General features: G+C 42.4%; 1 protein-coding gene across 6 annotated transcripts in view; it reads right to left on the reverse strand.

The window, feature by feature from the left end:
* Positions 1-24,438, reverse strand: part of FTCDNL1 (formiminotransferase cyclodeaminase N-terminal like) — a 175,501-nt gene that overhangs the window by 78,259 nt on the left and 72,804 nt on the right. Inside the window, exons 6-7 of one of the 6 annotated variants that reach the window (XR_010839168.1) lie at positions 18,233-18,318; positions 15,284-15,310 (exon numbers count right to left, since the gene is read on the reverse strand). The exons of 4 other annotated variants lie outside the window; for them this stretch is intronic. The gene's annotated coding sequence lies outside the window, so the exon portion shown is untranslated. Of the gene's footprint in view, positions 1-15,283; positions 15,311-18,232; positions 18,324-24,438 lie in introns of those variants that run through there. One more of the 6 variants, XR_010839169.1, reaches the window with a different exon arrangement.

The raw sequence follows: 24,438 nt of genomic DNA on the forward strand, positions 1-24,438 counted from the left end.
GCGGCCTTCCGAGGTTACCTGGAGAGCCCGATGGAGGCTAACCTCTGAGTAAAGCTTCGGCTGTTCTGTCACTGGGGGCAGTGGGCTATCACTGGCAGCTGTGGTTCCGGCTGCAGTCACGTGGTCACCACAGCCACAGCAACTCCCACAGCTGAAATGCCTCTGTCCCTCGCCCTGCAGCTTCCCCTTTACAGATGGGAAACTCAGGCTCTGCAAGACCAGTGACTGCTCCAGCTTACCCAGTTAGTAACAAAGTTGAGCTCAACTCCAGATCTCACCCCGGAGGCCCTCCAAAGACTCCCAGGAAAGGAAGCCGTCTTTAAAAGCCCATTAGCATTTTTAGTTGCTTCTGTGAAATTTGTATTTGCTCTTGTATTTTCTTCTTGAATTTTAGTCTGGTCATCCCAAACCAGTCTGGATATCTCTTGAGACAGACTGTTATGCTTTTGTCTGTTGCTGTGGAGTGCAAAGTACATCTTCACCGAACACTTGTTCACCAATTAAATAAATGAGGCCCAAGACCAAATGTGTAGGTCAAATGGGTGGACATTTTCCATGACTCTCAGGCAGCTGCCAAAGTCAGCCCATCAGAAGGCTGCAGACGCTTTTACATCACTACACGCGGAACCCAGACGCCCTGCCTCTCACTAGCTACAAAACGTTCATTAAGTCTCTGGATTTCTCTGTGTCTGCAGTGCCTCATTAATAAAAATGAGGATATAGATTTCTCTGAGGGTCCTTCTAGCTCTAAATTTCCAGGGTGAGATTTTCAACATTGAAGAGAGTAGAAATTCCCCCAAGAATGCTGACATTACTGGTAAATAATTTGCATTTGCGTGGTTTGCAGAAGAATTTGAAAGCCTAAGTACTATGTTTCCAGTATATAGCTTGCCTTTAAAAATAAATGAATAAAGAAATGGACGGGCTCTCTTCCTAGTTCACGTCCTGTTGCCTAGGCTTTCCAACCGTAACGCAGGCCGTAGGCTTTACATATATTTTGTGGTATGGACAATGCCACAGTTCAGTAGTAATTACGGTGCTTCAAATAGGAGCCAGAGATCATAGCACATGCCTTACATGGCCACCACCTTAACACATGGGAAAATCCTTACTTTTTAATGACTCTGACTGCTTTACGAAAACTGTTGGGAGGACATCAGAGGTGCCCCTGGTTGCTGGCACCTCCACTTTAACCTGAGAATGGACTCTGTTATGGAATGAATTTTGTCCCCCCAAATTTTTACATTGAAACCCTAATTTCCAATGTGACTGTACTTGAGGCAGAGCCTTTGGCAGGGAGCAGGGGTTAATTAAGGTTAAATGAGGTCATAAGGGTGAGGCTCTCATTCAATAGAACTGATGTCCTCATGAGAAGAGGAAGAGACACACCAGAGATCTCTCTCTCTCTCTCTCTCTCCACCAACACAGAGAAAAGGTCATGTGAGGACACAGTGAGAAAGTGACCATCTGAAAGCCAGGAAGAAAGGCCACAGAAGAAACCAAACTTGCCAACACCTTGATCTTGGACCTCCAGCCTCCAGAACTGTAAGAAAATAAATTTCTGTTGTTTAAGCCACATGGTCTGTGGTACTTTGTTATGACAGCCCTAGCAAAATAATACACCCCCTAAAACCAACGTTGTGATAGCCCCTAAATTAACTTCCATTTTTATTTAGTGACTAAATTGCAGCCTCTGAGACTCAGCCGAAGGCCACAGGCCAAGAGATGGGAAAATGCCACACAAGGGCCTCTCCGTTTTGTCCTTAGAGAACTGGTGACTTCATGGCTGCCTCTCAGCTAGCAGCATGGAAGCATGACCACCAAGGGCAGCAGGTTCCAGAATTTTGTACTATTCTATCTGCCATGTTCCCCACCTGTCAGTCTACTGCTTTGCCTGAGGACAAAAAAAGAAGGCAGGCCATCACTCCCCTGCTGTGCTAGTTTTACTAATATTCATCCATCCATTCTGTCATTCAACAAATATTTATTGAATGCCTACAATATGCCAGGCACTGTTTCAGGGACTTGGGATATTGCAGTGAGAAAAATAAGGAAAAATTCCCATCTTCATGGAGCTTACATTCTAATGAAATAACTTCTAATGGAGCAAGAATTCTTGTGTTTTTTTGAAATCTTATTTTAACACTGCTCTTTATTTTTCCACAAGTTACCTTATCCTACACTACAACAGGTTTCCATCTTTAACCATTTTCTTGATCTGCTTTCCCATGTCCTTAAGGAAGTGAATAACATTACCTTTAGTCCATTTTACCAATCGGGACGTTGAAGGGCAAAAGGTAATTGAGTCTACTTTTTCCTAAAGCACTGAAACACCTCGTATCAGTGCAAGGGTTGGAAACTGGGATTTCTCAAGTCTGGAGTGCAGATTAACCATCAGAAAGCGAAGCACAAGTGCTTCATATTCTTAGTTTCCACTAAAGCCCTGTACTGGCAGTAAAAATACAAACAAAACTCCCCATAACTTCTCCATGGGGACCCTTCTTGGCTGATTTCTTGTAACTCCATTGCACTGGTTCAGACAAAATCAACCAAGGTCATGACAGTGAAATTCATATTGCACGCTGATCCGAGAATTTGGATAGGGGTTACAAGCATGAATTCAAAGCCAGAATACAGAATTTACCCTGTAATTATTTTATTTTTGACTATAGCAAGTCTCAATCAAATGGCTATCCTGGGTTCAAAGCACTGTTTTTTGAAAACATCTAAAAGCCAACTTATACTTATGTGTAAAATGTACACATTAAATATAAATGATTCAGCAACATGGATCAGATTTTACACAGTATAAAAATCTCTTCTTTAAAGCCAGCCACTCCAGAAATTAGCTTTATCATATTTATAAATCTCTTTGAAGATTAAATCTTTTTTCCCCTTTACCAAAATCAGTAAACAACTATCAATGTCCCAAGGTTTTATGTTAAAGCACGAGAACTTCTCTAGGTTGTGGTTAACCACCCTTTGTATCTTGTGTTTTTTTTCTTAATTCCTCTGACAGTTTTGTCACACTGGAAGCCCACCCTCTCCAAAATTAAGACAGTGATCACAGTACTACTGGCGAGTAGGGTATGGGGGAGGATGTGTTTGGGTCAAAAAAATAGAATGGGGTTTCATACCAAGAAACTTATCTTAGAGAAGCTGCCTAGACTTGACCTTCTGCCATAGGGGAACAAGTTAGAATCAGCTCTTGGAATGGTTGTATAGAGTCAAGGCAATCTGATCATCAAGGTAAAGCTTAATAACCATGCCACAGATCACCAGAGAAATCCAAGTCCTTGCCCTTGGACCGCTATGAGGAAGTCAGCATCTAACGTACAGATGAAGTCCAGCTTAAGAGACATTAAAAAAAACTAGGCGTTGCTTAAAATCACTGGTATTTGGCCACCATACATCAAGCTGGTCTTGAAAATAAATTATAATCTTTCTACTCAGGGCACGGATCTTCAGACCAGCAGAAGCCCTGAACCCTCATGACAGAGAAGGGAAAACAACCTCCATCGAGAATCACAAACAGATGGTTACAACCTGCCCTGGACAAGGTGTTCTCTGCATTTATTTTTCCTTGGGAAATTAAATAAAAAGACCCCACTGCCTGGGCCTGGGTTCAATCCCTGGTCAGGGAATTGAGATCCCACAAGCCGCCGGCTTCTCGTTGCGGTGGCTTCTCTTGTTGCAGAGCACAGGCTCTAGGTGTGTGGGCTTCAGTAGTTGTGGCGCATGGGCCTAGTTGCTCCGCGGCATGTGGGATCTTCCCGGACCAGGGCTCGAACCCGTGTCCCCTGCACTGGCAGGCGGATTCTTAACCACTGCACCACCAGGGAAACCCCGAGAGTCTGTTCCTTGTGTTCTGCCAAACCGAGGTCCTTCTTAACCCCTCTTCCCTCCCTCACCTCCACTAACCTCCAACCTGTCGGGTCACAAGGTCAGCTTCAGACTGACGTTCTTCTGCATTTTGTCGTCAGTGTTGGCATAAGCAACATCCTGTTTCAAATAAGGTTTAAAAAAAAAAACCCTCATAAAGCTCCTTGGACATCAAATGGCTCTTACACAACAACCATTTGATAAATTAAGTGTAAATGAATCAGAAACATGTGGATCAAGTTTCCCTCAGAATACACATGGGTTTAAGTATTCAGAGGGAAAGTGCTCCAGAAAACGTATTCTGAACGCAGAATGATTGAACAATAAGCTCGAACCTACTTGACAGTTTCCCCACCCCGGGTCAACCCGAGTGATAAATATGCGTGTGTAGGTACGGCGCAGGCTCACGGGGTGCTTGCAGCCCTGCCACCCCACTAATAACTATGGTATATGGAGTAAGCCGTGAAGAGGGGCTGCGAGGCTGAGGCCTCAGGCTCATCTGCGCTCCCACTTACCCAGGGTTTGTTTTTGTTTGGTTTTTCATATGAGAGCAGAACGTTGTAATGATTTCCACTGTCACCCACCCACCCCCTCCCCATCATTTTATTCCCATCGCAGAAACCCTCGGGGAGAATCTACTGTGTGTGACAAAGAAATATGTCTTTTCTCTGTGTTACAGACCTTGGATCGCATCCAGGGCCCCCCTTTTCCCCGGAGGCCGGCTCTGCTCGTTTATGATTTCCATTTCATTGCGGTACACTGAACCCAGCGAGAAGTTGTCTGAACCAGCAGAATGGTGAGAGCTAAAAGTAGCAAAGCAAGAAGCCTCCATTCTCCCGCTCATTCTGCACAGAGTCTGCACTGCCAGAAATCCAAAGCCAAATTTGATCTAAAATTTATACAAGCAAAGAACATCAACATGAGTACACTCAGTCTCTCTTCTCTTCCCCTTTCCCAAGACCCTTCTTGGCCTGGGAACCTCTATTTTATGTTTAATTTAATTTTGGATTGCTAATTATTATCTTTTTCTCTTCCCCCACCCTTTTTTTTTGATCTTGTCATTCACTTTCACAAGGTCCTTATTTTATTTTCTTAAACTTTTTTACCCATGAATCTTTAATTTGCAAAACGGAACAAAGTCAACTTTTGGAATACGAACAGTATGAACTTGAAAGAGGAAGGAGTAGGCTCAAGAAGAGGAGTCTAATATTTGGAGGGGAAAATTCAATTTAGAAGGCATTAAAATATACAGAATATACTCTATATAAGGAAAGAAGATCCATTCATCCTGTCCTGTACATTAGCATTTTATAAATGCTAATGAAAGAGTTAGAGGAAAGTGGTTTTTTTAATGAAGTCATCTCTGATATTCAGATTAGTTTGCTGGGACTACGAAACAAACGTACTGATTTTAAGACAGAAGCTCTGTCCTAAACTACACATCCAATTTTTGGAAGTGATATTGAAATGTACTCATGAGGAAGTCTTACCAGCACCTCAAAATAACAAGTAAACTGCTTCACCTCCAGTATCCCTACCTTTGTTAAGGATAAAGGATGAAGCTACCTCTTCTCACACCCCCTGTCCAAGAGGACATAAAGAGTGATTATTTTCTAAATGCTTCCCATTTCATTCACACCTGAGCCCCTCTGCCTGAATGTGTACAATCACATGCTCGTCTGTCCCTGACCTACGTGTCAGTCCATCACCCACACTGTAATCCTAGTGATTTTCTAATATGCACCCCTGAGTGTGACCCTGCCCTGCTGAAATCCTTCTATGTCTTCCATTCCTGGGGAAGGTGGTTCTCAAGGGTCAAGGGATGGAGGGGGGAAGAGAATTGACTCAAATCTCCCCAGGGAGCTTTTATACTCTGCACCATTTCTACAATAACTGCCCTTCCTCCCTCTTGACTGGGACATGTGTGAGGGTTTGAAGGGGAACTGGAAAGGAGTCTGGTTCACTGTGAGAGAGTCTCTCTTCCCCTTCCTGCTCACCTCCCCTTCTCCTCCACCCCTCAAAACCTTCTGGCCTTGAAGATGAAGTCTAAACTCCCCAGGGCATAGGAGGCCTTGCAGAAGCAGGGACCAGGAACCCTTCCCTGCCCCCTGCCCTGCATATATGCTACTTGACCATCCAGACTCTCTCCCTTTCCATATTGGTAGTGCCTGCTTTTTTCTCCATCTGAAATGCCCTTTCTTTCCTGGCTATCTCCACTTCTCCATCAAGCCTCAACTCAAACATTTCTTCCTAATCACCTGGGGCACAGTGGGCCCTTCACACAAGGACCTGGTATGTGTTACCTGTCTGTTCTCTTTCCCAGCGCAGGACTTTCTGAGGAATGAAGCCAGATCTTATGAGTCTTTGTTGCCCCTAGAAGATGCTTAATGGTTTTTGAATGACTAGATGCAGTCATGTGTAAATAAACAAATGGGTGAAAGAAATCACAGTAGTCAGGTCTATATGAGCTGACTCATATATGTTTTGCAAAGAGTTTGTAGTAATATCTTATTATTGCACAATTAATCCAGCCTGGCCACTAAGCTATGAGCAATAACCAGACTACGGTACAAGTGAACTAGTTATTTTGGTCATCTTAACATGCAAATGAGACTTAGGCATTTGCTGATCGACTCACATATAAAATAAACTTTCCCCCTAAAAAAGAGTATATATAGCAACTATTATGAATTTTAAAATGCTAACATTTATTTCTTGAGTACTTACTATGTACCAGGCAGTGACTTACATGTTTTATGTGCATCGATTCATTTAGTCCTCACAGAAACTCTAGAAGGAACATGCCTTTATGGCTCCTACTTTACAGATGAGAGAGGTACCCACAGGCACCAGCAGAACACGCACAGCCCATGTTCTCACCCAGTAGGTTATCCTGTCTCTCAGGAAACAAATGGGCAATGTGTGGTTTCTACGAGAAACAGCAAACAATATTTTCCAAAGGAGAACCATAATTCAACTATATACAGCTTCCATCTTATATTCAGATCAAAAAGGCACCACAAACCCCAGTTGTTCTTGTAGTTAAGATCCTGTCACTTCTGTTGGTCAACTCATTCATGATACACAACACACCAAAAGTCGGGAGGTAAAGTTTTTTCCGACTTGACCGAACTGATTTTTGCCCCCTTCCCCGTAAAACTGGTTCTGAGATGACTTTAACTTAACCATTCCCTGGAGAGGAAAACATATGGGTGCCCTGCAGCTTCTAGGACACTGGATTCCAGAAAGGGCCAAAGAAATGTAAACCAGGGGAGGGGACACAGAAGCTGGGGTGACCATGAGAGGCGGGGAGGGGCTCAAGGTCTCCGAAGGGGATGCCGTTCCACATGGTTGACTGTCCACACGGCCTGCTCTTCTCTCAAGATTCTGAGCTTTAAATAAAAGCAACCACCGTACTTGCCTGTCCGTCCTCTGTTTATCCAAGACAGGAAACGAGGCTTAATTAAAGAAGGTGAAAAACAGACTTGTAGCCATGTCATCTTTCACTATATCCTTTTGTAATCCCGTGTTATGTTATAATCACCATAAAATAACAATAAAAATTAAATCAACAATGGTTCCCCTTTCATAAAAGGTAGGCAGGAGGCTCTGACTTCCCATCCTCACCTCCACAGCCCCCTTCCCACTCCCCAGAGAACCACAGTTGAGACTTCTGGTCTACCAGGAGACCCTGTAACCTTGTGTACCTGACACTGAATTCTGTGCCCAGCACCTCAGTGGAAAGCAGACCATTTAACCTCCCTTCGCCTCTATCTCTCCATCTGTGAAAGGTACGAACAAATGCAGGCCACCTGCTTTCTTCACAGGAGAGTGGTGAGAATTAATGATATTAGGTTAATGCTGTCAGCTTCCTGAAGGGCTCAGGGAATTTGGAATGAGAGACCCTGTATGGATATCAGATATGATTCCCTAATCAAAGGACTTTCGGCTGTCCATATATCTTTAGATCCAGGGGCACTAGAACACCAGCTTTTCTATTCGTTATTTGAAATGGTACCCAAAAGAGAAGAGGACAAGACATGACTGAAGGATATGACTGAGACAACCCTTCTGGTGACTGTCCATTCAACATCTGTCCGAGGGGAGGTGATTACGGGCCTCAGATTGCCAAGTCCATTATCATTAGCACATTATTTGGTGCTGAACGCATTGAAAGGACAGGTCGGGCCACAAATGTCTTTGTTAAACGCAGAGCAACACCCACCCTCCTCCTGCCCACTCCAGGCCTGTGTAAAGTGAGCCGTGGGGTGCCTTTTCTCCCCTCCCCACTACCCTGCCTGCACTACCACCCCACCCCTAGCCCCCACCCCTCATTTAAGAGTTCCACAAACTGCTCCTGCCAGTTTAAGCAAAAAATGTTCCAAGAGGTAACAGGGCCACGGTAATTAATTTTGCTCCTTGACTGGAAGGTGAAAAGCTTTTTATTATGTAAATTATAAATGTCCTGAAGGGAAACTTTATCTCCCTCTCACCAATGAGCCCATCAGGCTGCCTGAATCAGGATTTTTTTTTTATGTTTATTAGTCTAGGGGGGCCAGTTAGGATGTTTCATATCTTCTAAGTGCTGACATTTATCTATTGCTTCCAAATAAGCTTAGTGGCAGGGAGCCACAGGCAGACCACTAAGTCGGGAGGGGTGGAGGGAGTCTGTCTACAAACAGGCAGAGCACAAAGGGAGCAACCTCTGGGACTGAAAGGTGGGTGGGGGCCCACTGTTCCCCATGTTGAGGGCTTTTGTCCCTCCCTTGTGTTCCCACTTCACCCCATCTTCCTCCCCTGTGATTCCTTCTTACCTGTCTCATCTCTGCCTTGGCTAATGATATCTTGGGGCTCTGGGCACAGCAAACCGTCCCTGGGGCTGAGGATGCACTGCTCCTCCCTCCACAGCCATCAGCATTCCCAGCCATCTGGCTCTTTGTTGGGGGACCTCCTTGCTCTCAAAAGAACACTGGAGTTTTTTCTACCATCAGAGGAACAAGTTTATATGCTATGATGTTTGCATTTCATGTATCACCTTGACTGGGCCCCAGTGCCCAGACATGTGGGCAAATGTTTTTCTGGATGTTTCTGTGTTTTGGGATGAGATTAAAATTTAAATTGGTGGACTTTGAGTAAAGCAGATTGTTCTTCATAATGTCGGTGGGCCTCATCTAATCAGTAGAAGGCCAGAATAGAGCAAAAGACTGACCTCCCCTAAGCAAGAGGGGATTCTGCAGCAGATAACTTTGGATTTGAATTGCAACATCCACTCTTCCCTGGGTCTCCAGCCTGCTGACTCACTCTACAGGTTCAGGGCTTGCAGCCTACATAATCGCAGAAGCCAATTCCTTAAAATCTTTCTCTATAGATATAGATATTGATATATCCTATTGGTTCTGTTTCTCTGGAGAATGCTGACTAATACATACGTCACTGAGAATATAGACTACAAACACCACTCTATTCCGAAAGGTTAGGGTATATGATAGTGACTGAGACCTAACAAACCATGAGAAAGGGTAAGCTTTGGTGTTCTTATTTTACACAATAACATCTCTTTATTTTTCAACATCTTTATTGGAGTATAATTGCTTTACAATGGTGTGTTAGTTTCTGCTTTATAAGAAAGTGAATCAGCTATACATATACGTATATCCTCATATCTCTTCCCTCTTGTGTCTCCCTCCCACCATCCCTATCCCACCCCTCTAGGTGGTCACACAGCACCAAGCTGATCTCCCTGTGCTATGCGGCTGCTTCCCACTAGCTATTGTTTTTACATTTGGTAGTGTATATATGTCCACGCCACTCTCTTTGTCCCAGCTTACCCTTCCCCCTCCCCATGTCTGCAAATAGGGGAGGGGGAAGGGTAATCCTACTAGAGGATTTTCTAGCAGGTCTGCATCTCTATTCCCATACTGCCCCTAGGTTCTTCATGACTATTTTTTTTTTAGATTCCATACATATGTGTTAGCATATGGTATTTGTTTTTCTCTTTCTGACTTACTTTACTCTGTATGACAGACTCTAGGTCCATACACCTCACTGCAAATAACTCCATTTTGTTTCTTTTTATGGCTGAGTAATATTCCATTGTATATATTTGCCACATCTTCTTTATCCATTCATCCGTCGATGGACACTTAGGTTGCCTCCATGTCCTGGCTATTGTAAATAGAGCTGCAATGAACAAAGTTGTACATGACTCTTTTTGAATTATGGTTTTCTCAGGGTATATGCCCAGTAGTGGGATTGCTGGGGTCGTATGGCAGTTCTATTTTTAGTTTTTTAAGGAACCTCCATACTGTTCTCCATAGTGGCTGTTATCAATTTACATTCCCACCAACAGTGCAAGAGGGTTCCCTTTTCTCCACACCTTCTCCAGCATTTATTGTTTGTAGATTTTTTGATGATAGCCATTCTGACTGGTATGAGATGGTATCTCATTGTAGTTTTGATTTTCATTTCTCTAACGATTAATGATGTTGAGCATTCTTTCGTGTTACACAATAACATCTCTTGATCTGTAGCTGGGTTGTTGGGTAACACGCCCTAGGCTTCAGAATAGAGCAGAAAGCTGATGGAAAAGAAGCAGGGAGAGGTGAGATGAGTGTTTTCTAAGAAGCCCAGATTTGAGGGCAGGCTCTGCATCCTCTGTTTAAAAAGTAATAAATCACAGCCAGGACATGGAAGCAACCTAAATATCCATCAACAGAGGAAAGGATAAAGAAGAAATGGTACACATATATACAATGGAATATTACTCAGCCATAAAAAGGAACAAAATTGTGCCATTTGCAGAGACATGGATGAACCTAGAGACTGTCATACAGAGTGAAGTAAGCCAGAAAGAGAAAAACAGATATTGTATAATATCGCTTATATGTGGAATCTAGAAAATTGATACAAATGAACTTATCTGCAAAGCAGAAATAGAGACACAGATGTAGAGAACAAACATATGGATACCAAGGGGGAAAGGAGGGTGGGATGAATTGGAAGATTGCGATTGACTTGTATACACTACTATGTATAAGATAGATAACTAATGAGAACCTACTGTATAGCACAGGGACCTCTACTCAGTGCTCTGTGGTGACCTAAATGGGAAGGAAATCCAAAAAAAGAGGGGATATATGTATATGTATAGCCGATTCACTTTGCTGTACAGCAGAAACTAACACAACATTGTAAAGCAACTATACTCCAATTAAAATTCGTTTAAAAAAAGTAATAAATCTATCTCATTGATGGACAGATGGCACAATTTCATGAGAAGCTTATAGGGAGAGTTTCATCCTCCAATACTACAAAGCCCTGGGTACATGGTGGGGATGAAACAGTGCCTTGTTTTCCTGGAACTTATAATCTAGTGAAGGATTCAGGTATTAAACAGATAAAGTCACATATAATGCATGTCATGACACCTGCTGAGTCCCATTAGAGGAAATAAACCTGTTTTTTTATAGATTGAAAGGTTAGGAAAGGCATCTCTGAAGAGACAACAGTTTAGAGAAACTGAGAAACATATAGGAGTTGCCCAAGTTGGGGGAGAGCATTTCAAGTGAGGCAGTAGCAGATGTGGAGCTTTTAGGCAGCAAAGATCTCGATGAAAAGCAAAGGGGAGGGGGCCTGGAGTGAGGAGGGGTAGGCACAGCCATGCACACAGGAGCCTGTCTGCCCTGCAGAGGAAGCTGTGTCTTCTCCAAGTATAGTGAGAAGCTAGTGAAGTATTTTTAAGCAGAGGAATGACATTATTCTAATTTATATTTGTAAAAATTATTTTGGCTACCTCTGTGTGCAAAATGGCTTGGAGAATACATATTGCAAGACCAACATCGTGGGCATTCTGTTTTTACTCTCCTCTGCAACTGGACAAGGAAAAACCTGTATTGACTATTCCTCCCTTGGCTTGTTACCTTTCAAGTGGAGAGATTCTTGCTTACATGAGGATTGAAATATATAACTGAAAAATGGAGCAATGAGAGAGAGAGAAAGAGAAAACGCATCTGGGGTTAAATATCCAGAGGGTTTTTTTTTTTTTTTTTTTTTTTTTTTTTTTTTTATGTGGGTGAGGGAGGCGTTGGAGGGAAGGAGTTGTAGTAAAATAAGAAACTTATCTGAGGTGTCCTCCTTCTTCTGGGAGAAACTTTCAAGCATAGACAACTAGGGGGAAGGGAAAGGAAAATGTAATCTATTACTGTGGATTACGATGAGATCTTTCTATATCTATCAAGGAAAGTAACTTAAGGAGAGGAGTCCTTTATTAATTACTGTGGGTTGTTAGATGGTGCTTCCTTGGATCTTCCACTGCTCCACCACTTCAGTATGTAGGTTTTTACAAAAGGGTTTCACTTTACAAAAGGGATGCCCAAGCACCCAAAAGACAAGAGCAATGGCTTGGCTGTGATAGAGCAGGGCCTCGGGACCTTCCTGAGGTGGTGGAGACATAAACAGAAGAGCGAGCAGAGCTGATACTGTCCCCAGATATCTCTCTCCTCTTCTTCCCTTCTTCCACAGTAAAAACATTTAATCTCAGCATTTAGACATCCAGAGTACAGACTCTAATTCCCAGCCTCTTTTGGAGTTGAATATGAGGGACCTTGTGGTCACATTATGGCTAATGGGATGAGTGCAATTTCCAGAACATGCCCCCAGAAGAAAGCGTTGTCCCCTCTCCCAGCCCCTTTTCTCCATTTCCAGGGGCTGGACTGTGGTGTGTGGTAAGGCATCTTGGATGACGGGGTAAAGGCAGCATGGGGTGGGGGGCGGTGGAGCTCAAGATGGAAGGCGCCTGGGGCTTTGACACCTCACAGTCCCCACACCCCACCAGGTCAGGATGGCTAACTCCTGGACTCGTATGTAAGGGAGAAATAACTTCTAGCTTATTTAAGCCATTATTTTAAACCATATCCTAACTAATACAAGTTGATTCCTAGAGGGCCTCCAGTGCTCTCCAAAATTTCCCTCTCTTTCGCACTAGAGACATGGAGGTAAAAATCAAGGGTAGAATCTTCCCACTACCCTGTTCACGGACTGGGGGACTCAGGAATCTCATGACTGTACCCTGAGGTTTAGATAAGCAGGGATTTACAAAGTGAATCCATGTTGTTCTGTAACCACTTCCTTAGCTGTGGTTAATTAAAAATTTAAACACACAACTGAAAAAAAATTTTTCCCAGTATTTCTTAAAAAAAAAAAAAAAAAAAAACAGTTTCAACACTTAGAGTGGTAGAAAGTTCCAGTCAGGCTTTGGAAATCTCTGCAAAAGACATTCCCACATAGTCGAAACTGTGAAATCCATCATATAGAACATGAAATCTGAGTAAAAGACTCTAGTTTTACTACCAGCCCCACAAGTGACATCACAGGCAGGCTGCCTGAGTACTTTAATGCTCTGTACCTCTATTTCACATTTCAGAAAGAGCAGCTCTCCTGAAGAAATATTGTGAGGATTAGCATCGTAGAGACTCAGGGTGGAAGAGGACATCCCCGGCACCTGGCCGAAATACCCACCCAATGCCTGTTTTCCCCGTCATTACTTCCTTGATCAGAAGACTGCCATCCATTCGGCTCACGGTCTATGTTCCCAGGTGATAAAGACCTCACTATTATTCAACTTTGTATAGCTGAATCATAAAGCAGTGAACATTTGCTAAAAACACCACTTACAGGAATTCCCTGGTGGTCCAGGTGGACTTGGTGCTTGCACTGCCAGGGCCTAGGTTCAATCCCTGGTCAGGGAACTAAGATCTTGCAAGCCATGCAGCATGGCCCAAAATAAAAATAAATAAATAAATAAAACATCACTTTTACTTTGTTACACTGCTTTTTTGTAGAGACGACACAAAAAGGAAAAAGCAGGGAGGACAGGCTCTGGAGTCAGACGGATCTGGCCTCAAACTCAGGTCCACCATTTATGTGACCTGGGGCAAATCACTTAATGTCTTTACGCTTCAGCTTCCTAAGTTATTGTAATACATATTTTAGGGACCACAAATGGTGAAATATAAAGTCATACATAATCCCTGTACATAGCAATTACTTAATAATTACGTGGTTGCTGTTTTGCTGTTATTATTTTTATCATTATCAGTCTTGTAGTCATTCTAGGAACAGTCCCAGCTTTGCCACTCACCAACTGTGTGACCTTGGGTAAGGTTCTTAATTTTTCTGTGCCTCCATTTCCCCACCTGTAAATGAGGAGTGATAGTAATACATCACAAGTTTGCTGTGAGGGTTAAGTGTGTAAAAGAATACAAAGCGCTTTGAACAGAGCTTTAGTAATTGTAAGCATTATATAATATAAATGTCAGCTTCTGTAATTATTAAGGAGTAAAACTCTTAACTGTATGGTAAAATGAAAAGATCTTGAATGGGGATATTTTGGAACAGTGCCTAAAAGAAAAACCTCTCAGGGGACTTCCCTGGTGGCGCAGTGGATAAGACTCCCCGCTCCCAATGCAGGGGGCCCAGGTTCGATCCCTGATCAGGCAACTAGATCCCACGTGCACGCCGCAACTAAGGAGCCCACCTGCCGCAACTAAGGAGCCCACATGCTGCAACTAAGGAGCCAGTGAGCCACAACAAAGACCTGGTGCAACCAAATAACTAAATAAATAAAATACTTTTTTTAAAGAAGAAAAACCTCTTATATTTGTCCTTTATAGAAAATTTGCTTCTCTAAATATGCTTTTCATTTTGATAATATTAAGTGTTCTCAACGTGAAGCAGTAAGTAGTACAGGGAATAGGAGACAATCTGGGGTTTAAAGCGTGCAGATGGAAGTCTAATACGTTTAAAGTTTTCAGAAATATTTTAAATAAAATGACAGAAAATTTGCATTTGAGACCCTTCTCTTATTCCCAGCGCTAGCTGAGCTGAAAAACTCAGGAGAAAGCACGGTTGACGGAGCATGGGAGTAGCCTGGCTTCTTCCGGGCTGGGCCAGCTCTTTCCACCAACCAGCTGGCTGACTTACAGTGTGTCAGGTAACATCTCTGAGCCTCAATTTCCTTATGCAAAATGAGAGGCTTAATTAGAAGAGCTCTAAGATGCTTGCAATTTCTCACAGTCTAAGATCCCATGTGAACCTGGTCAGACACACATTAGCAGGCAAGCAGCCCTGCCTGGTTTTAGGGTTAACTTTCCTAGATGTCTTATTCCGTGTTCTACTAAGTAATCTCCACATGTTAGAGTGGGTTTTTTTGTTTTGTTTTTTTTGTTTTTTGTAGAGACCTACAAATGAAATGGTATTGTATCAGTCACAGTAGGTTAGGTTAGGTTATGCTGCATGGCTTTCAAAAACTCAGTTTTGTTTTTACTAATGCTACATGTCCGTCAAGGGTCAGCTGTTGTTGCACTGCTCTACGTCTTCATTCCAGGACCTAGGCTGAAGGAGCAGTCTCTGTCTGGGTGTTGCTGTTCTTCTGGCAAAGGGAAAAGAGACATTTCAAACAACCAGTTGGCTCTTAAAACTGCTGCATGTACGTTATACACGTCACTTTTGCCTATATTTTATTGGCCAAAGCAAATCACATGGTTTCTCCTGACCTCAGCAAAGAGGGGATGAATAATCAATCCACCCATGGGAAAAAACACAATGGGAGAAGAAAATAGAATACTTGGTGAATAACTAGTACAATCTACTACAGCTATCAATGGAGAAGGAAGAAGGAAGGAAGGAAGGAAGGAAGGAAGAAGAACTCTCTCTTTGTTGAGGGGAAACATCCGTACAGGAGTGTTTGGAACCCAAGATCATAAATGTAAGAACACTTCTAGGAAAACTACTAGAAGAGGAAACAGTTTCTTTTTGCTACGTTGTGAGAAAATAAACGCCAAACAAATAAAGGGGGAAAAACAAGGAAAGGGGTGCTGTTAGGGATGGGGAGAGAGAAGAGGCGCTGGGGAAACCCAGCCTTGGAGAGATGACACCATTTTCTGCAGCTCCAGGCAGCTCCAGCTAATGACTGTGTGCAAGCAGAATGTGAATGCTGAGGGTGCCAGCAAGTACATAAAAGGCAGAGGAAGAAGGATCAACATGTTTTGCTGCCATTTCCAGGAAGGGGATGGTGTCCCCAGCAGCCTCCCACAGTAGATGACCAGAAAAAAAAGCAAACACAAATAACAACTCATTGAAAATCCGAGTCGTGACTACTGTGTTTCACAGCACATCCTCCCTCAAATCCTGGCTGCAAACCAGCCCAGCCACTTAAAGCAGCGCTGGCAGCTTGCTCTCTCTTGGCACCGGGTATGCATGGCAGCTGGATGGCTTGTAGTCAGTGCAGTTTTGCAGCTGGTGGTGGTAGCAGTTGGCAGAAACGAACTGTCCAGATGGGCATTAAATTTTCTTTAATGTTTATAATATGTCAAAAGAGAATAATCCTATGTCAAAGTGGCTTAGAAGAACTTTTACTCAGGAGCTTACAGAAATTCCTTTTTGACAAGATGGAGGTTGCTTTATTTCAACTACATATGTCAGTCTTATTCCCTTAAATTAGGTCGAGGCGCTCCTCCGCAATGCAATCTCCTTTAGTTAGAAGGGCCTGGAGAGTCTCCCACCTATTCTCTTTCTCAGGTTCTCCACAATTTGTTGATCATTAGCCAACATTTAGCAGTATGGTCACAGGATTTGAACTGAGGACCCAAAAGGAAAATAATGTTTGATTCTGGAATTGTTATGTTCCTCAGAGGGACCAGTACCATTCAGGTAATGTTATAAAATTAGGAGTAAAGTAATAACCATGTTGTATGGAAAAAAGAGCACTGGGCAAAACATCTTCAGACACATAAAACAGGCAAGGCATTAATATCTGAAATATATATTTTAAAATCACTATAAAAATATGAGAAAAACAAACCAACAACAACCTTTTTTTTTTTTTTTTTTTTTCTGCGGTATGCGGGCCTCTCACTGTTGTGGCCTCTCCCGTTGTGGAGCACAAGCTCCGGACGCGCAGGCCCAGCGGCCATGGCTCACGGGCCCAGCCGCTCCGCGGCATGTGGGATCTTCCCGGACCAGGGCACGAACCCGTGTCTCCTGCATCGGCAGGCGGATTCTCAACCACTGCGCCACCAGGGAAGCCCCAACAACCTATTTTTAAAATGTGCTTACGGTACAGTATGCAACTCATAGAAGAGGAGAATATGATGGCTTGTATTGAACACATTATGAAATGGTGATCAGCCTCATTAGCGGAGTGATCAGGGACAAGCAAGATACCATTCTCACCAAACGTATTGAGGACAAACTAAAGACTGTTTACAGGAAACATCATGAGCTTGGGAGGAAACAAGTGCCCTCGTACTTCATGCACTGCTGGGGGGGTACAGCCAATTGGACAAAGCAGTGTGACCACTTTGGAGGATAACTTCTCCGTATCTATAAAATGTAAATGCAAACGTCCTATGTCCCAGCAAATCCTTCCTCACATCTAGCTCCTTCTCCCACCCTCAGGCAAGAACATTCACAAGGGTGCACAGGAAGTCTATGCATTGATATTCATTACAGCAGTGTAACTCAAAGGATGGTCCTTGGACCACCAGCATCAGAATTCCCTGAGAATGTTTACGTTAGCATTTCTAATCGTTGTTAGAAATGGGACCATTATTCCATCCCAGAACTACTGAATCAGAGTCTGTGTGGGTAAGGCCAGGAGTCTATTTTAACAAGCCCCTCTGGTGATTCTGACGCTAACTAAACTTTGAGCAGCACTGTGTCATAACATTGTTTGTAATGGAGGAGAAATGGAAACAATCTAAATGCCCATCATACACTTATTTATATGTTAGAAAGTTAGCCAGCAGTTTAAAAGAAGAGGTAGATATGTGCTGATCTAGAAAAATATCCGAGACAGACAATATTGTAGAGCCGAATGTAAAGTATAATAGTAGTTATGTTTTTAAAAGTTACAGAACAATATCATATATCTCTATACACACATTTCTACATATATGTGTACGGTGTATGTATACGTGTAAACATTCAGCAAAACGTCTGGAGGATACATATCAATTGATGACAGTGGTTATTCTGGAAAGGATTTGGGATTAGAACAGCAGTCAAGAGAGACTGTAGCTTTTGAGGAACTACACTCAATATCTTGTAATAACTTATAATGGAAAAGAATCTAAAAAAGTATATATATATATATATATATATATATATATATATACACACACACATACATGTATGTATGTATAACTGAATCACTTTGCTGTATACCTGAAACTAACACATTACAACATTGTAAATCAACTATATTTCAATAAAATTCTTTTAGCCTTTTGTTTGTCATTTCATATTTTGGCAAGAGCTTATATGTGTACTATTTGTAAAACTGTATTTTTACCTGGAGATCTGGGTTCTAGATCCAACCTGGGCACCATCCAGCTGTATCACCTTGAGCACATGCCAGCTTCCTTAGACTTCAGCTTCCTAACCTGCCAAACCAGAAATTAGACCAGTCAAGCCCAGAGTCATTTTACCGAGCTTTATCTTGCTACAATTTTTGCCAGAGTTGTCTGAGTATGAAAATTAGTCTGTGTAATAAATCTGACCAAAGAAATAAAGAGAAACATGCATATCTATCTATGCCCCTTGAGGAACTCATTAATAATTACTTCCACATGTCATCTTAAGAAAAATGACTTACATGAGATTTCCTGTGTTTAAATATCTCTGTGGCTATATGAAGCTTTTTATATTTAAAGTTTAGAGACCTGATGAAACAAATTGCTCCTCAAACTTTTTCCAAGGGCTTGAATTTAAGTGAATCTTTAGCACCCCAGTTCCAATAGCATCATGTGTGAAAATAAATAATGACTGCCCTGTCCTAGCAGAACACATTTGCTCAGACAATAATCATGCATGTGGTGAGCATATAATAACTTTAGAACACATAGATGGTGTTAGATTGAAGAGCTGCAGTGATAGTATCATGTTTTCATTCTAACAGAAAAACTAGAGATTTGTTTTCTATTTCTTCAATTTTATATATCATCTTTAAAAAATTAAGAAAGAGAAGCAGCTTGTATCATGTATGAATCTAGATCGGTTTTGACTAAGATATAAAGAAATCTGAATAAACCAGAATTCCCATGGGGACAGATATAAGAACCTTGATTAAATAAAAATTAAAAAGAAAATAATATTTATACTAAAAAGCAAAGAGTAAGGCAAAAAAGCTAAGTATAAAGTTCAATCAACGCTGCCCCATAAGAGGAAGTCCTGCTTTCCTGATCAAATGCAGTATTTAAACACAGCAGTGAACCAGAAGGGGCCTTACAGACCATTAACCACCACCCCATTATTTTATAACCAATTAATGATAAATTTGAGACTAGAATCCAGCCTTCCTGTCTTTTAGGCCAAGGCTTCTTTCTGAGTGTTAATAGGACAAACGCAAATGCCTTTAGCACCTTGAATACAAGTGGATGAGTCCGCCCAATTTTATAAAGACATTATTTTTGAAAATAGAGTTAAACGCTTTTCATCATATATCTTTAAAGTGAATTTAAAGAAGATTTATGGAGGAAGCCTTTTATAAATGTAAATACAGTATACCTTTTACTAGAGTTTAGTAATTCTGGATATGGAGTCATTTCTACTAATCTTTTTTAAAAAAGAATGAAATTATAACAGTGTGTCGGTTATTTTCTATGTGCCACCCCAGATCCATTCTCCAACTTTCCCGGCCCTGCTCTGGCTCCTGGAAACTGACCTCCACATTGGGCTCCTTGCCCCCAGCCTTCTGCTGAGTTTGTCCAGTGGGAAAGAAGGCAGAGATTAGTATTTGGAGGAGAAAACGAGGCTAGGGCATTATCCCTCTGCACCCCAGTGCCCATGCCTGCGTTGTCTCCTCACTGCCTTGCTGTCAGGGGCTAGCTGGCAATCCCCCTCCCAAGCCTCCGAGCTCTCCCTGGTCACAGTGGTCCCTGAGTCCCTCACCACCTTTTACTGGTGTCCCTGACCTAGCTCCACACCTCTGTAACTAGTCCCTTCACGAAACCCTTTTTTGGTTAGCCCCGTAAGTGTACCATCAATTTCCTGCCAGGACCCTAACTGCTTACTACACAGAGTAATCAAAAGCCTATAGTTATCTGTGAATACTGGTATAAAGCCAGCAACTGGTAAATGAAGTCCCAAGGCGTCCCTGGACAAATCCCGGCCGGGACCAGATCTAGTCCTGCCCAGCTGGAGTCTGCACGCTCCACCCTCCTGTTAGGAGAGGCCACCTGCCATAGACCTGAGCACCGTGTGAGTTCTCACTCGGTGTGCTGAGAGTGCAAGGCCCAGGCTTCTCTCCACCCAGGTAGTTGGATGAGATGATGTCTCTTTTCAGGACAAAGAGCAGTCTTGCTTACCACTTGCTGTAAATAAAGCAGTAGGTTCCCAAGCTCAGCGTTCCTTGGCTGGACACAAACCCACTGAGCATGGAGCAGCCACCAGCCCATCTGTAATGCCCTCCTGGGTCCCCAGGAGCAAAGGGAACTGACACAAACATGATGTTCCTACTGCTGGTTGTCCTGAGTCTGACCTGGGACCCACATGTCTTCTTCATCCATGACATAGGAACAGGCTAAATTATGAGCTTGTAAGTGGGGTAAAATCTCAGACTCGGGCATCTTCAGCCTCTGACTCTAGCCACTCTGGCCTCTTCCCTCGCCAGGCACACAGCCGAGTCCTGTCTTTAGGATCCTGCACTTTCTCTTCCCTTCAGGTGGAATGCTCAGTCCCAAGGTCTTCACATAGCCAATTCCAACGGTCCTCAAGCCTCAGATCCCTATGTGTCATCTCCTCAGAGAGGCCTTCCGTCGCCATCCCAATCGAGAGTCACTCTCTCCCATCATGCATTTTATTTTCTTCTTAACATTTTTTACTCTCATATTATCTCTCAGTTGTTTGTTTAATGCTTCTTTCCCCCACTAAAATGTAAGCTCCAGGAGAAGTGGAGTCTTTGGGGTCTTGTCCTCTGTCTCCCTAGAACTTAAGAATAGTTCCTGCCCAGTGAAGTAGCACAATGGATATTTGATGAATAAATGAATAACCAAATGAATGAATGAGTTTTTACAACGCTACCCTCTATTGTGTGATATTAGATACTCATTGAATTTCAGGCACCTCGTCTGTGTAATAAAAGTAAGAAAATAATCTGCCTTGTGGCAGATATGTATTATATTATAATTGTATTTGCATATAATTATAAACTTCATCTTATATGTTATATATAACAATAAAATAACACAATATTCTGAAAACTGTAAAGTACAATATCATTCCTGTAAAATGCAAGGTTCAGTTTTAATATAAAAGTACACATTTGAGGTCAATCTTAATATTTTCTGCTTTGTCATAATATCATTTAGAGAGGTCACATAATAGTCACTAGATGCATGTTCGATGCATGCTTAATTCGTTCCACTCAAAAAGGGGCTGTTAGAAAGTGAAGGAGTGAGAGGCATTTTTCAACACATCTAGTCCTAAGTAATAACACATCAGCGTCTTCCAACCAAAAAGCACTGCTAAGAGCCTATCCAGTTCTACATCAGCACAGTTGTGGAGACCTCATGCAGAGACGACAACACTCCAGCGATTTCCAGGGCTTCACCCTCACTAATTAGGTGGATTCCACCAACCCTACAGGAAAACCAGGCTCATTGCTGGGTGCTCCAGCTGGGGTTTGGAATGTTCACACTGTCCTCTCCCCCAGCATGACTTGCAGTTTGTACTGAGTTTCGCAGAGCCTCCTGCAAGGTGTCGATTTGCAACGTTACGCTACAAAATAAGTCTGATGCAACGTTACAAGGTAGTGGGGGGACAGGAGGCGCCTTGCTTTACCTATTTTTAGGTAGCATACTCCAACTGAAGATTCACTGGAGATCTTTACAGAAGAAATAATGGTGCCTTCCTCAGCCTCATTCCAGCTCCCTCCTTGCCTTTCCCCGGCCCTCCACTTGTCCACTTCTGTTCCCTGTCTGCTGTCAGTGATCTTATTCAGGGATGGGGCAACAATGTGGATTCAAACAGAGAGACCGCTCCATAGGAAAGAACCTCATGCAATGCTGAGAAGAAATTAGAAAAATCTCAAAATTTCTGACACCAGTGACTTCATGAATACAAGGTATTAGGGTCAGACTGGAGAAATCTCTTCGAAAATTTGAAGTAAATTATGTCTAAGAGAATTTCCTCAAGCGTGAAATGACAAGGTTGGAGTATTTATTTAAAAGGCACTGCCCGAGTACACACTATGTGCCAGGCAATGTCCAATAGGATCGCCACTACTAAAACACTGCTAAATTACTAAAACATTACTTTGTGTAACCCTCCCAAAAACCCTTTAAGGCAAGCACTCTTGTTATCCCCATTCTACACATGAAAAAGTTGAGGCACGCAGAAGTTAAGTAAACTGCCCAAAGTCATGCAGACGACAGAGCAGCAGACCCGGGTTCTGATCCCGGGCAGCCTGGCCTTAGAGACCATCTCTCAGTTAGATTCTCACCAAAGTCTCGTGCTGTGCTAATGTTCATGATTCTATTCTCTCAGGGCCGAGTTTCCAACACATTCTAACATGTCTAATATTCATACGATAGATGGAGTATTTGGCCAGAATTTCTAATTTATAAGCCATCTTATACAGGTGAGGGATTTCTACTGCCATTCGGTATTCAGAGGTATTGAAAACTACTTCTTTCTAGGGCCCAGAGAAGCCAGCCTGCCCTTTATTTTTACTGGAGTAGAACTTACTACGGATGCCTTAAAGAAAATGTCCTCAGTGGACCCAGGCATGTGAAACCTGGAATCTAGATGTGCCTTCTGTCGTGACAGCTCTGACCTGGATACACCCTCCCTGTGACGCTCTCTCGTGTCATCTAAGTATCTTGAGTCATCTCAGACCATCTAAGTGGGTGGTCTGAGGCCCAACAATATGCCTCTGTGTCCTTCATGGTTAAACAGCCCACACCGAGAACCTGAATACATCTAGGTCTTCTTTCTCCTGTCTCAACACCCAGATCAGCAAGATTCAGTCCCACAATACTCAACAGCAAAAAGCAGTGAAGAGTAACATGAGTGATGAATAGGCAGAGCACAGAGGATTTTTATGGCCGTGAAATGACTCTGAATAATATGTATAATACCATAAAGCTGGATACACGACATCACAAACTTGTCCAAACCCATAGGATATATAGGACCAAGAGTAAACCCTAATGTAGAGTATGGACGCTGGGTGATAGGGTCGTGTCCATGGGGGTTAACCGACTGTCACAAAGGTACCCCTCTGGTGTGGGATGTTCAGAGTCAGGGAGGCTGTGGGTCTGCTGGGGCAGGGGGTATATGGGAACTCTGTGCTTTCCACTCAATTTGGCCGTGAACCTAAAACTTTTCTTAAAAAATAAAATCTATAATAACATGAGTTTTTACTTCAGTCTCTTGAAAAGGAGACAAAAAGGAAATCCCACCCTGGAACTGCACCCATACGGCACCTCTTTTCTGTCTTCCCTGAGACGTCAGCTGCTGCGGTTATCCCGCCTTGCCCTTGGGTCTCTTCCTCATTCTCTATCCCTCCCCATTTGCTTCTCTTTCTACTTACAGGTCCACACACATAAGCACATGTACACCACACACATGTGCACACACACACGCACAGCAGCCGAACTTTTCTCACGTAAGTTAACTTCCCTCTCTGCCATTCTCTTCCTGCCCTTAGCCCCATCACTCACCTGCCAGGGCCTACATGGAACCCTCCATACATCGTCCAGTACCTGGAAATGCTGTTAACTCAATAAGGTAGTATTATAAGTACAAACTTAAAATTTTAAATTGCATGCAATCCAAAATTATGTGATTTTGAAACAGCACAATTTTAACATTAAGAGCTTTATGCACGAATTTTGAAATGTGTGTCTCCCACAAATAAACATTTGTACAGATGACATAACTTAAAGCTGACAAGCTGAGTAAACTGTAAACTGAATTTAGCCATTGCCGTGGCCTTAACACATTAGCCTGTGAACAGAAACCCTCACCATAGTTCGGTTGTCTAATCTGCCTTGAACTCAGGCAGATTAGAACTCCATAAGGACTTCAGGGTGTATCTTTTGATTAAATGAGAAGGAGTGTCTTTATACTTTAATAATTTTGTTCCTGCTATATAATTTAGGTAAATATGTAGATAATCACAACATACTGAACTGTCGGTTTAATAGGGAATTCAATATTTCATTTTCTGCATAAAGTGTTAAGCATTTTCCAAAGAAAGATAATGTATTCATATATAAAACAGTGCTTTTATAGCATATGTGGCCCTGAACTTAAGCGTTGACTTGATGGTTAATGATGCATCTGCTAAATGTGCAGATTGTAAAGAAAGTACTTTCTATTGTTCAATAATATGCCCTATTTAATTGCTCTATTATTGAATAAAAGTCCCTAAAGAATTTTCACTTCCTGCAATGGTTTCTGACTTTCTTTTGGTGTCTAGACAATGATGATTTACTGAAATGTGTGGGGAGCAACATAAGAAAGGGCCTTAAAATATTTAATATTTGTAGTTAT

Source organism: Kogia breviceps, chromosome 2, assembly GCF_026419965.1.
Source record: "Kogia breviceps isolate mKogBre1 chromosome 2, mKogBre1 haplotype 1, whole genome shotgun sequence".
In the NCBI taxonomy this organism is placed as follows: domain Eukaryota; kingdom Metazoa; phylum Chordata; class Mammalia; order Artiodactyla; family Physeteridae; genus Kogia; species Kogia breviceps.